This window comes from Rutidosis leptorrhynchoides, chromosome 1 (assembly GCF_046630445.1).
Source record: "Rutidosis leptorrhynchoides isolate AG116_Rl617_1_P2 chromosome 1, CSIRO_AGI_Rlap_v1, whole genome shotgun sequence".
NCBI classification, from domain to species: Eukaryota; Viridiplantae; Streptophyta; class Magnoliopsida; order Asterales; family Asteraceae; genus Rutidosis; species Rutidosis leptorrhynchoides.
Window position 1 is genome coordinate 113,806,157 of NC_092333.1, and position 14,941 is coordinate 113,821,097.

The following is a 14,941-nucleotide window of genomic DNA, read 5'->3' on the forward strand; positions in this document are numbered from 1 at the left end:
CTGGTTCAGTTTTGGGTACTTTTGGTTTAACTTGTGGTTTGGAGTCTATGGTATGTTTTGGTTTTAGTGAGAATGGGTTAACTGATGGGTGGAATGAAGAGTTTGCTTGAAGTGTTTGAATCTGGATGTTTGGCTGTGAAACTCTTGGGGAAAAAGGGTTTGAAGGAAAAGATGAGGGTTGATTTTGTTTATTCTGAAAATAAAATAATTGGTTTTCAAGGGCTTTTTTCTCTTGTTCTTTTTGAGAGAGGAGTTCAGAATAATTTATAGTACCTTTCATTGTAGTAACCACCATCATCAATTCTTTATGAAGTACATCAATTTTGGCTTTGATTTCTGCAGTAGTTGCTTCTATGGAAAAAACTTTAGATTTCATTTTTTCATTGTCATCTGAAAGCCTTTTTAATACTTTATTTTGAGCAACTTGATTTTCTGATTGCCAATTAAGCAGTTGCTCAACAAGTGGTTGTTGAGTTCGTCTGCCTTGATGATCAATAGCTACAGGGGCTTCTATTTTCCATGAATGAGAGATTTTCTCTGGGTTTTGAAAAGGTTTAAGAGGTGGGAATTCGTGTTCATATGATGGGTTTTGTAGTTCAAACATGTTGCATTCCGGTTGTAGGATACGATTAGATCTGGTTCTGGGGTTTCTTCTTGATCGTCTGGTAAATGGTTGAGGATCTTCTATATCTTCATCAGATGGATCTTCTATATCTTCATCAGATTCAGAATCATCTTGATGATTTAGACATAGATAGCATTTACAAATGGAATCATCATACCATATATGTCCTGTGACTGGATCTTTACCATGATAAACAGGATTTCCTTCACTTATAAAATATGCAACTTTTAGTGGATCAGAATCTAATACGTTTAGTTCTGAGGGAACTACTGGACAATTCTGAACAATATTTGGTTTTGGAAAACGGATCTCAACTAGACCATCTGATCTAGTATGGAAAACTGGATCTGTTGATTGGGCTGTTTGTGTCTGGGAGTGGATTGATTCATAATTTGTTAACCAAGAAGAAGGGAGTAATTCACAAAGGGCTTCTTTGGTTATTTGTTTTGGGATGTAGGAAAGACTAGGTGTAGCTGTTGAATCTATATTAAGAAATATAGCATCTTCTGTGTTTATGTGAGATGGAACTGGTATGTCAAAAGCATGGTTTTGTACTCTGTAAACCATTTGGTAGTGAAGAGTAGCAGCATACGTGTTTACCTGAGGTGCTCCAGTTATCTGCATCTGGACTTTCAAGGCTGTCAACAGTGATGGATCTGTGAGAGGCATATTGAAATTTGGAAAGAAAGTCAGGAAGACTGTTCCAGCATTCAGAGTTGTTTGTACTGTTGCAATACAAGCATCTTGATATCTTGTAAACCTTGAATCAAGGAGAGCTATTCGAGAGACTACTCCAAGTCCTTTTCTCCCATGAAAAGTAAGAGCTAATCTGATAGCACCAAAGTGCATATGTGTGTAACCTGCTCTCTGCCAATTAGGGATTAAATGTTTTGGTAATTCAAGAGATACCAACTGCTCTTTTGAATCAGAAGGGATTTGATATTGATCAAATCGAGAAGCTTGGATAAATTCTTTTGTTTTTGGATTTTTCGATGAGTGAAATACTTGAGAAGCTACTCTAGAAATTGAAGAAGAAGGTTTTTTATAAACATCATAAGGATTAACTACAGGATATCTAGATTCTGGAATTTTAGATTCGTCATCTATATATGATAACTGATATAGATAATCTAATTTTGAAGAGGGTAAAGAAGATGAGTTTGATGGAGATCTGAAAGACATATTTAGAAGTGATCTGGTATTACACACCTTTTGCAAAGTTTTCTGATGTTGGGTTTCAGGTTTTGAAAACAATAATTTTCTTTTACCAACTTCCTACGGCTACGTGTTCAAACAACGCCATTTCCTCGGCTACAATAACACTCCGGCCTCCGGGAATATCTTGTAAGAGAACATTATTGTACATATTTCTAGTCATTCAAACTAGATATCATCCATGTTTTCTGATGTAAAATTCCAAACATAGTTTGGCTAATACAGAGCATACTTATCTAGGATGAACAATAGTTTTACTAATAAAAGAAATAGCAAAACTTTTGATATTTAAGCACTCTTTGCATATAAAGGTGTTTTACCAGATGAGGTGTTTAGTGACTCATTAATGGGTGTATTACCAGCTCTGATACCAAGGAGGGGGGTTGTCTCAGTGACTCATTAATATGTTGTATAGATATATGAACACCACAAAAAGATTCTATATGCTTGGTGGAATAGATGATGTTAATCTCAAACAAGTTTTCTTGAACTCTTTTCCTGAACCTCTGGCAATAGAAGCAACACGAACTATCCAGAAAACAGGCAAGCAATTGAAAGATGTTTCATTAGGTGTTCTATACCAATTCATTACTGAAGCATTGGAAAAGTTTTGTAATCACAAAAAATTTCTCAAATACGTTGAAGAAACTGGCTCTAAGCTTGGCAACGCATGTGATGACAGAAGATTTAAGATAAAGTGCAAAGATGGAAAATGCAATTGTTCTTCCAAAAGACCCACAAGATTCAAGAAATACAGAAACTACAAGATGAAGCCTTTCAAACGAGGAAAATGGAAATTCCTAAGAAAGAAAAATAAAAATTCTTTAAAAGGGAAAAATCGATGCTTCATTTGTGGCAAAAGTGGTCATTTTGCAAAGGAATGCAGAAACAAGAAAAAAGATAAATTCATGAAACAAGTCTCGATGATTACAGAAGAAGACTCGTCTGATCATGACATTGAATCTTTATTTTCATTAGATGATGAGCCCAATGATGAAACAATTTTAATGATCCAATTGTCTGATTCTGAATCAAATTTCTCAGAAGATACTTCAGAAAATGAATCGATGATGATAGATATTCAAGGAATCTATCCTGTTGAAAGAAGTGTCCCTTATGCACCAGTCCAAATACTCCTTACCCACTATTTAAAACCTCAAACCCTTATCGCTTTTTTTGATACAGGTTCTTCTTCAACCATTATGAATCCAGATCTCCTCCCCTCTCATATGTGGCAACCATGTTCTCAAACCTTTCGAACAGCTAATAGTTCTTCTCTTTCTATAGAACTTATTAGTAAACCTTTACTCATAAAACTCTTTCCACAATGTATAATACGTCATAGAGTTTTAGGATCTCATCTTCCCAATAAAGATTTGTTATTAGGTTTTGATATCTTGAGTCAAATCAAAAATCTTTCATGGTCAAACCAAGGTCTAAAATATAAGTCTTTTGTATTACCCTGGTTATCACTAACCCATTTGCAGGTACACACAATTGACAACAATTTTGGAGAATTTTCAACAAAGATAATTAGTACATCCTGTGCTAATTCACATACAGAATTTCTTCAAAAATGCAAGAATCCTTTATGGCAGAATCCAGAGTTTTTCATCAAACTACCCTTCAAGCTCAATGAAGATGTCAATCCAACAAAAGCAAGCCACCAAGGAATGAATCCAGAAGACTTACAACTTGCAGTCCAAGAACTTTCCCAACTCCAGCAAGAAGGCCTGATCGAACCAACAACATCCCCATGGGCGTGTGAAGCTTTCTATGTCAACAAACATTCAGAACAGATACGTGGCAAGAAAAGACTTGTAATCAACTACAAGCCTTTGAATGAATTCCTTGCAGATGATAAGTTTCCTCTTCCAAACAGATGGACTCTCTTCCAAAGCCTAACCAATGCAAAAGTTTTTTCCAAGTTTGATCTTAAAGCAGGTTTTTGGCAGATTGGCATTCATCCTGAAGAAAGATACAAAACAGCTTTTTGTATCCCTGATCATCACTATCAATGGACAGTGATGCCCTTTGGTCTAAAAAGTGCTCCTTCAGCTTTTCAAAAAGCAATGATCAAAATCTTTGAACCAATTCTCTCAAGTGCAGTAATTTATATTGATGACATTCTTCTCTTTTCAAAAAATGAAGAAGAGCATTTAGTACTGCTAAACAAATTTCATTCATTGCTTTTGCAATATGGAATTATGCTCTCAGAAAGAAAGATGATTTTGGCAACAACTCAAATTGATTTCTTGGGAATGACCATCAACAACTCTCAATATCACCTTCAACCTCATGTAGCGAAAAAACTACTTGAATTCCCAGACATGCTTTCCACTACCAAGGAAATTCAACAATTTCTTGGTATAGTAAATTACATGTCCCCATTCATCAAAAACCTTTCCCATTTAACCAAACCATTGTATGATATGCTCAAAAAGAACCCTCCACCCTGGAATTTTCAACAAACCAAAGCAGTGCAACAACTTAAGAGACTAACTGATAATCTCCCTCCCCTCCAAATTCCATCCAATGGAAAAAGAATATTGCAGACAGATGCAAGTGATGAACACTGGGGAGCAGTCCTCTTAGAAGAAATTAATGGTAACCGCAACATCTGTGGTTATCAAAGTGGTCATTTCAAACCTTCTGAAACACACTACCATTCTACTTTCAAAGAAATCCTTGCAGTCAAAAATGGTATCAAAAGGTTTGCTTTTCACCTTATTGGTCACAAATTTCTTATTGAAATGGATATGTCTTCATTTCCTAAAATGTTACAATTCAAGAACAAGACAATCCCACATCCTCAATTGCTCAGATGGGCAGAATGGTTTTCCCAATATGATTTTGAAGTTAAACACATAAAAGGATCAACCAATTTTCTTCCAGATTTTCTTTCAAGAAAAGGTGCAGAACAAAGCAATTTACTCATTCCTGTTATAGCAGTTTTACAACCAGATGCAGAATCTTCATCTTCATCATCAGCACCTCAATCAACAGTATGGCAAAGGATGGATCAACTCCCACATGAAATCACAGAAAAAATCCTAGAAAAGTCAATTCCTGTCTACTGTCATGAAACATGGACAGCATATTGGAAAATACTTGCTAGAAAATATGGAAGCTCTCCATTTCGAGGAATGACCTTCAATTCTGAATACCCTTTTCTCAACCTTTTCCACATTCATGATCCATATCACCTTGTCCCTGAAGCAATCCCTTTCTTCCTCAATCTATCCAGGTGTCATTACATTGCAATTGTATTCAATGCACAAGTGATGAACAGATATTTGTTCTTAACACAAGTAGGAAATCCCCAAGATGAACAACAAATGTTTCGAAATACTCTCAAATTCCTTCTAAGATATCAAACAATGTCTTATTAGGAATCAATATTTGGCAATTTCCTCACTACATATGTTGTAGTTGTTTTCCATCAGAACCTGGTCCGATGTTCACAGTCTCCAAACGGCACAATAATCCATCAAGATTCATTTGTAAAAATCCATGGCTGGTATGGATATAATCTCATCAGGACAAAAGATGTTCACCCAGAACAGTGGTTATTATTCAAGGTAGAAATGAGTCAGCTCAACGGATTACCTCATACATTCATTGACTCAACATCTTTTCGACAAGCAGATCACCCTCTAAGCCAGTCACCAGCAACAGCTTTGGATGCTTTTGTTAAGAATACTATTCGTGAAAGAGATTTAATGGAAACCATAATCAATACAGATCCAAACAATCACATGGATGAAACATCATCAGAAGAAGAACAGTACAGGCACCCTAGAGATGATTTCGACAGTGATGAGTGGCCGGATACAGATTAAAATACGGATACAGATTAAAATACGTATTTATGTATTTGTGTAATATTATGTATGCAATGATGTCATAGTGTGGTGTGATGTGTGCAATGATGTCATTAGATCAATAATTGTGAGTGATGTAAGCAATGATGTAATTAGATCAATAATTGTGAGTGATGTAAGCAATGATGTCATTACATCAATAATTGAGCTTTTACCTGATTAGCAGGTAACAAGTCATCCGGTAACCTCTTTAAAAGGTAGCAGGTCATATCCACTTTTATGGCCTATAAATATGTATTGATAGAATGGAGTTGGATGATAACTTAAAAAAGATCACAACTTCTTCTTCCTTGTATAATAAATTACCCAGTTTGTTGTAATTCTCTCCTTCTGCTTCTCTATTTTCCCACTTTGTTTTACGAGTTTCTCTCCTCACTGAGACAACCCCCCTCCTTGGTATCAGAGCTGGTAGTACACCCATTAATGAGTCACTAAACACCTCATCTGGTAAAACACCCTTATATGCAAAGAGTGCTTAAATATCAAAAGTTTTGCTATTTCTTTTATTAGTAAAACTATTGTTCATCCTAGATAAGTATGCTCTGTATTAGCCAAACAATGTTTGGAATTTTACATCAGAAAACATGGATGATATCTAGTTTGAATGACTAGAAATATGTACAATAATGTTCTCTTACAAGATATTCCCGGAGGCCGGAGTGTTATTGTAGCCGAGGAAATGGCGTTGTTTGAACACGTAGCCGTAGGAAGTTGGTAAAAGAAAATTATTGTTTTCAAAACCTGAAACCCAACATCAGAAAACTTTGCAAAAGGTGTGTAATACCATATCACTTCTAAATATGTCTTTCAGATCTCCATCAAACTCATCTTCTTTACCCTCTTCAAAATTAGATTATCTATATCAGTTATCATATATAGATGACGAATCTAAAATTCCAGAATCTACATATCCTGTAGTTAATCCTTATGATGTTTATAAAAAACCTTCTTCTTCAATTTCTAGAGTAGCTTCTCAAGTATTTCACTCATCGAAAAATCCAAAAACAAAAGAATTTATCCAAGCTTCTCGATTTGATCAATATCAAATCCCTTCTGATTCAAAAGAGCAGTTGGTATCTCTTGAATTACCAAAACATTTAATCCCTAATTGGCAGAGAGCAGGTTACACACATATGCACTTTGGTGCTATCAGATTAGCTCTTACTTTTCATGGGAGAAAAGGACTTGGAGTAGTCTCTCGAATAGCTCTCCTTGATTCAAGGTTTACAAGATATCAAGATGCTTGTATTGCAACAGTACAAACAACTCTGAATGCTGGAACAGTCTTCCTGACTTTCTTTCCAAATTTCAATATGCCTCTCACAGATCCATCACTGTTGACAGCCTTGAAAGTCCAGATGCAGATAACTGGAGCACCTCAGGTAAACACATATGCTGCTACTCTTCACTACCAAATGGTTTACAGAGTACAAAACCATGCTTTTGACATACCAGTTCCATCTCACATAAACACAGAAGATGCTATATTTCTTAATATAGATTCAACAGCTACACCTAGTCTTTCCTACATCCCAAAACAAATAACCAAAGAAGCCCTTTGTGAATTACTCCCTTCTTCTTGGTTAACAAATTATGAATCAATCCACTCCCAGACACAAACAGCCCAATCAACAGATCCAGTTTTCCATACTAGATCAGATGGTCTAGTTGAGATCTGTTTTCCAAAACCAAATATTGTTCAGAATTGTCCAGTAGTTCCCTCAGAACTAAACGTATTAGATTCTGATCCACTAAAAGTTGCATATTTTACAAGTGAAGGAAATCCTGTTTATCATGGTAAAGATCCAGTCACAGGACATATATGGTATGATGATTCCATTTGTAAATGCTATCTATGTCTAAATCATCAAGATGATTCTGAATCTGATGAAGATATAGAAGATCCTCAACCATTTACCAGACGATCAAGAAGAAACCCCAGAACCAGATCTAATCGTATCCTACAACCGGAATGCAACATGTTTGAACTACAAAACCCATCATATGAACAAGAATTCCCACCTCTTAAACCTTTTCAAAACCCAGAGAAAATCTCTCATTCATGGAAAATAGAAGCCCCTGTAGCTATTGATCATCAAGGCAGACGAACTCAACAACCACTTGTTAAGCAAGTGCTTAATTGGCAATCAGAAAATCAAGTTGCTCAAAATAAAGTATTAAAAAGGCTTTCAGATGACAATGAAAAAATGAAATCTAAAGTTTTTTCCATAGAAGCAACTACTGCAGAAATCAAAGCCAAAATTGATGTACTTCATAAAGAATTGATGATGGTGGTTACTACAATGAAAGGTACTATAAATTATTCTGAACTCCTCTCTCAAAAAGAACAAGAGAAAAAAGCCCTTGAAAACCAATTATTTTATTTTCAGAATAAACAAAATCAACCCTCATCTTTTCCTTCAAACCCTTTTTCCCCAAGAGTTTCACAACCAAACATCCAGATTCAAACACTTCAAGCAAACTCTTCATTCCACCCATCAGTTAACCCATTCTCACTAAAACCAAAACATACCATAGACTCCAAACCACAAGTTAAACCAAAAGTACCCAAAACTGAACCAGATGAACCCGATGCTTTTATTGGTGCTTCAACCTCAACCTCAACAGCAAATGAAACCCTTGAAACCATGGCCCTACAACAAGAAAACCCGATAAGTGCATTTTTGAAATCTCTTACCATACAACCACCAAATCCAAAACCCCATATCAAGCCAAAAAAGCCAATTCCAGAACCATTTGATCCGTTTCAAGCTTTTGAAGAACTATACATGGCAGATCAAGAAGAACTTCACTTTGATGATCTTGAAACTCCTTACACAGAAACCCACCAAACATCACAATCCATAACGTTCAAAAGTTTCACTATTGATGATATTCCTTTTTCGCAGTGGCGAGATCGCATGCAACATTTTCTTGCATGGTGCACGGCTGAATTAGAAGAAAATGATATGCATGAAGTCTGTAGACGATTTGTTGCAAGACTTGAAGGCAGACTCTCTGATTGGTATCATTCTCTTGGCGAATACCGACAGATAGAAATCCTTTCAGCAAGATCCCCAATTGATCTCATGAATTATATTCACACAGAATTTCTTGGTACTGGAGATCAGATGCTTACTGCAGCTCGTGAAGAATTTTTAAAAATGAAATGCTGCTCCTTCGAATCAAAACACCTGAATAAGCATTATAATCGAATGTCAAAAAGATTTTATATGCTTGGTGGAATAGATGATGTTAATCTCAAACAAGTTTTCTTGAACTCTTTTCCTGAACCTCTGGCAATAGAAGCAACACGAACTATCCAGAAAACAGGCAAGCAATTGAAAGATGTTTCATTAGGTGTTCTATACCAATTCATTACTGAAGCATTGGAAAAGTTTTGTAATCACAAGCTTAAATAACTGATGACATGGTCATTAAATTAGTTTCTCTCCATTTAGATCCTTGTTATCATAAAGAGGTGCTCCAATTATGTGGTTATCAATGTGGTCATTTCAAACCTTCTGAGACACACTACCATTCTACTTTCAAAGAAATCCTTGCAGTCAAAAATGGTATCAAAAGGTTTGCCTTTCACCTTATTGGTCACAAATTTCTTATTGAAATGGATATGTCTTCATTTCCTAAAATGTTACAATTCAAGAACAAGACAATCCCACATCCTCAATTGCTCAGATGGGCAGAATGGTTTTCCCAATATGATTTTGAAGTTAAACACATAAAAGGATCAACCAATTTTCTTCCAGATTTTCTTTCAAGAAAAGGTGCAGAACAAAGCAATTTACTCATTCCTGTTATAGCAGTTTTACAACCAGATGCAGAATCTTCATCTTCATCATCAGCACCTCAATCAACAGTATGGCAAAGAATGGATCAACTCCCACATGAAATCACAGAAAAAATCCTAGAAAAGTCAATTCCTGTCTACTGTCATGAAACATGGACAGCATATTGGAAAATACTTGCTAGAAAATATGGAAGCTCTCCATTTCGAGGAATGACCTTCAATTCTGAATACCCTTTTCTCAACCTTTTCCACATTCATGATCCATATCACCTTGTCCCTGAAGCAATCCCTTTCTTCCTCAATCTATCCAGGTGTCATTACATTGCAATTGTATTCAATGCACAAGTGATGAACAGATATTTGTTCTTAACACAAGTAGGAAATCCCCAAGATGAACAACAAATGTTTCGAAATACTCTCAAATTCCTTCTAAGATATCAAACAATGTCTTATTGGGAATCAATATTTGGCAATTTCCTCACTACATATGTTGTAATTATTTTCCATCAGAACCTGGTCCGATGTTCACAGTCTCCAAACGGCACAATAATCCATCAAGATTCATTTGTAAAAATCCATGGCTGGTATGGATATAATCTCATCAGGACAAAAGATGTTCACCCAGAACAGTGGTTATTATTCAAGGTAGAAATGAGTCAGCTCAACGGATTACCTCATACATTCATTGACTCAACATCTTTTCGACAAGCAGATCACCCTCTAAGCCAGTCACCAGCAACAGCTTTGGATGCTTTTGTTAAGAATACTATTCGTGAAAGAGATTTAATGGAAACCATAATCAATACAGATCCAAACAATCACATGAATGAAACATCATCAGAAGAAGAACAGTACAGGCACCCTAGAGATGATTTCGACAGTGATGAGTGGCCGGATACAGATTAAAATACGTATTTATGTATTTGTGTAATATTATGTATGCAATGATGTCATAGTGTGGTGTGATGTGTGCAATGATGTCATTAGATCAATAATTGTGAGTGATGTAAGCAATGATGTAATTAGATCAATAATTGTGAGTGATGTAAGCAATGATGTCATTACATCAATAATTAAGCTTTTACCTGATTAGCAGGTAACAAGTCATCCGGTAACCTCTTTAAGAGGTAGCAGGTCATTTCCACTTTTATGGCCTATAAATATGTATTGATAGAATGGAGTTGGATCATAACTTAAAAAAGATCACAACTTCTTCTTCCTTGTATAATATGTTACCCAGTTTGTTGTAATTCTCTCCTTCTGCTTCTCTATTTTCCCACTTTGTTTTACGAGTTTCTCTCCTCACTGAGACAACCCCCCTCCTTGGTATCAGAGCTGGTAATACACCCATTAATGAGTCACTAAACACCTCATCTGGTAAAACACCCTTATATGCAAAGAGTGCTTAAATATCAAAAGTTTTGCTATTTCTTTTATTAGTAAAACTATTGTTCATCCTAGATAAGTATGCTCTGTATTAGCCAAACTATGTTTGGAATTTTACATCAGAAAACATGGATGATATCTAGTTTGAATGACTAGAAATATGTACAATAATGTTCTCTTACAAGATATTCCCGGAGGCCGGAGTGTTATTGTAGCCGAGGAAATGGCGTTGTTTGAACACGTAGCCGTAGGAAGTTGGTAAAAGAAAATTATTGTTTTCAAAACCTGAAACCCAACATCAGAAAACTTTGCAAAAGGTGTGTAATACCAGATCACTTCTAAATATGTCTTTCAGATCTCCATCAAACTCATCTTCTTTACCCTCTTCAAAATTAGATTATCTATATCAGTTATCATATATAGATCACGAATCTAAAATTCCAGAATCTAGATATCCTTTAGTTAATCCTTATGATGTTTATAAAAAACCTTCTTCTTCAATTTCTAGAGTAGCTTCTCAAGTATTTCACTCATCGAAAAATCCAAAAACAAAAGAATTTATCCAAGCTTCTCGATTTGATCAATATCAAATCCCTTCTGATTCAAAAGAGCAGTTGGTATCTCTTGAATTACCAAAACATTTAATCCCTAATTGGCAGAGAGCAGGTTACACACATATGCACTTTGGTGCTATCAGATTAGCTCTTACTTTTCATGGGAGAAAAGGACTTGGAGTAGTCTCTCGAATAGCTCTCCTTGATTCAAGGTTTACAAGATATCAAGATGCTTGTATTGCAACAGTACAAACAACTCTGAATGCTGGAACAGTCTTCCTGACTTTCTTTCCAAATTTCAATATGCCTCTCACAGATCCATCACTGTTGACAGCCTTGAAAGTCCAGATGCAGATAACTGGAGCACCTCAGGTAAACACATATGCTGCTACTCTTCACTACCAAATGGTTTACAGAGTACAAAACCATGCTTTTGACATACCAGTTCCATCTCACATAAACACAGAAGATGCTATATTTCTTAATATAGATTCAACAGCTACACCTAGTCTTTCCTACATCCCAAAACAAATAACCAAAGAAGCCCTTTGTGAATTACTCCCTTCTTCTTGGTTAACAAATTATGAATCAATCCACTCCCAGACACAAACAGCCCAATCAACAGATCCAGTTTTCCACACTAGATCAGATGGTCTAGTTGAGATCCGTTTTCCAAAACCAAATATTGTTCAGAATTGTCCAGTAGTTCCCTCAGAACTAAACGTATTAGATTCTGATCCACTAAAAGTTGCATATTTTACAAGTGAAGGAAATCCTGTTTATCATGGTAAAGATCCAGTCACAGGACATATATGGTATGATGATTCCATTTGTAAATGCTATCTATGTCTAAATCATCAAGATGATTCTGAATCTGATGAAGATATAGAAGATCCTCAACCATTTACCAGACGATCAAGAAGAAACCCCAGAACCAGATCTAATCGTATCCTACAACCGGAATGCAACATGTTTGAACTACAAAACCCATCATATGAACAAGAATTCCCACCTCTTAAACCTTTTCAAAACCCAGAGAAAATCTCTCATTCATGGAAAATAGAAGCCCCTGTAGCTATTGATCATCAAGGCAGACGAACTCAACAACCACTTGTTGAGCAAGTGCTTAATTGGCAATCAGAAAATCAAGTTGCTCAAAATAAAGTATTAAAAAAGCTTTCAGATGACAATGAAAAAATGAAATCTAAAGTTTTTTCCATAGAAGCAACTACTACAGAAATCAAAGCCAAAATTGATGTACTTCATAAAGAATTGATGATGGTGGTTACTACAATGAAAGGTACTATAAATTATTCTGAACTCCTCTCTCAAAAAGAACAAGAGAAAAAAGCCCTTGAAAACCAATTATTTTATTTTCAGAATAAACAAAATCAACCCTCATCTTTTCCTTCAAACCCTTTTTCCCCAAGAGTTTCACAACCAAACATCCAGATTCAAACACTTCAAGCAAACTCTTCATTCCACCCATCAGTTAACCCATTCTCACTAAAACCAAAACATACCATAGACTCCAAACCACAAGTTAAACCAAAAGTACCCAAAACTGAACCAGATGAACCCGATGCTTTTATTGGTGCTTCAACCTCAACCTCAACAGCAAATGAAACCCTTGAAACCATGGCCCTACAACAAGAAAACCCGATAAGTGCATTTTTGAAATCTCTTACCATACAACCACCAAATCCAAAACCCCATATCAAGCCAAAAAAGCCAATTCCAGAACCATTTGATCCGTTTCAAGCTTTTGAAGAACTATACATGGCAGATCAAGAAGAACTTCACTTTGATGATCTTGAAACTCCTTACACAGAAACCCACCAAACATCACAATCCATAACGTTCAAAAGTTTTACTATTGATGATATTCCTTTTTCGCAGTGGCGAGATCGCATGCAACATTTTCTTGCATGGTGCACGGCTGAATTAGAAGAAAATGATATGCATGAAGTCTGTAGACGATTTGTTGCAAGACTTGAAGGCAGACTCTCTGATTGGTATCATTCTCTTGGCGAATACCGACAGATAGAAATCCTTTCAGCAAGATCCCCAATTGATCTCATGAATTATATTCACACAGAATTTCTTGGTACTGGAGATCAGATGCTTACTGCAGCTCGTGAAGAATTTTTAAAAATGAAATGCTGCTCCTTCGAATCAAAACACCTGAATAAGCATTATAATCGAATGTCAAAAAGATTTTATATGCTTGGTGGAATAGATGATGTTAATCTCAAACAAGTTTTCTTGAACTCTTTTCCTGAACCTCTGGCAATAGAAGCAACACGAACTATCCAGAAAACAGGCAAGCAATTGAAAGATGTTTCATTAGGTGTTCTATACCAATTCATTACTGAAGCATTGGAAAAGTTTTGTAATCACAAAAAATTTCTCAAATACGTTGAAGAAACTGGCTCTAAGCTTGGCAACGCATGTGATGACAGAAGATTTAAGATAAAGTGCAAAGATGGAAAATGCAATTGTTCTTCCAAAAGATCCACAAGATTCAAGAAATACAGAAACTACAAGATGAAGCCTTTCAAACGAGGAAAATGGAAATTCCTAAGAAAGAAAAATAAAAATTCTTTTAAAGGGAAAAATCGATGCTTCATTTGTGGCAAAAGTGGTCATTTTGCAAAGGAATGCAGAAACAAGAAAAAAGATAAATTCATGAAACAAGTCTCGATGATTACAGAAGAAGACTCGTCTGATCATGACATCGAATCTTTATTTTCATTAGATGATGAGCCCAATGATGAAACAATTTTAATGATCCAATTGTCTGATTCTGAATCAAATTTCTCAGAAGATACTTCAGAAAATGAATCGATGATGATAGATATTCAAGGAATCTATCCTGTTGAAAGAAGTGTCCCTTATGCACCAGTCCAAATACTCCTTACCCACTATTCAAAACCTCAAACCCTTATCGCCTTTTTTGATACAGGTTCTTCTTCAACCATTATGAATCCAGATCTCCTCCCCTCTCATATGTGGCAACCATGTTCTCAAACCTTTCGAACAGCTAATAGTTCTTCTCTTTCTATAGAACTTATTAGTAAACCTTTACTCATAAAACTCTTTCCACAATGTATAATACGTCATAGAGTTTTAGGATCTCATCTTCCTAATAAAGATTTGTTATTAGGTTTTGATATCTTGAGTCAAATCAAAAATCTTTCATGGTCAAACCAAGGTCTAAAATATAAGTATTTTGTATTACCCTGGTTATCACTAACCCATTTGCAGGTACACACAATTGACAACAATTTTGGAGAATTTTCAACAAAGATAATTAGTACATCCTGTGCTAATTCACATACAGAATTTCTTCAAAAATGCAAGAATCCTTTATGGCAGAATCCAGAGTTTTTCATCAAACTACCTTTCAAGCTCAATGAAGATGTCAATCCAACAAAAGCAAGCCACCAAGGAATGAATCCAGAAGACT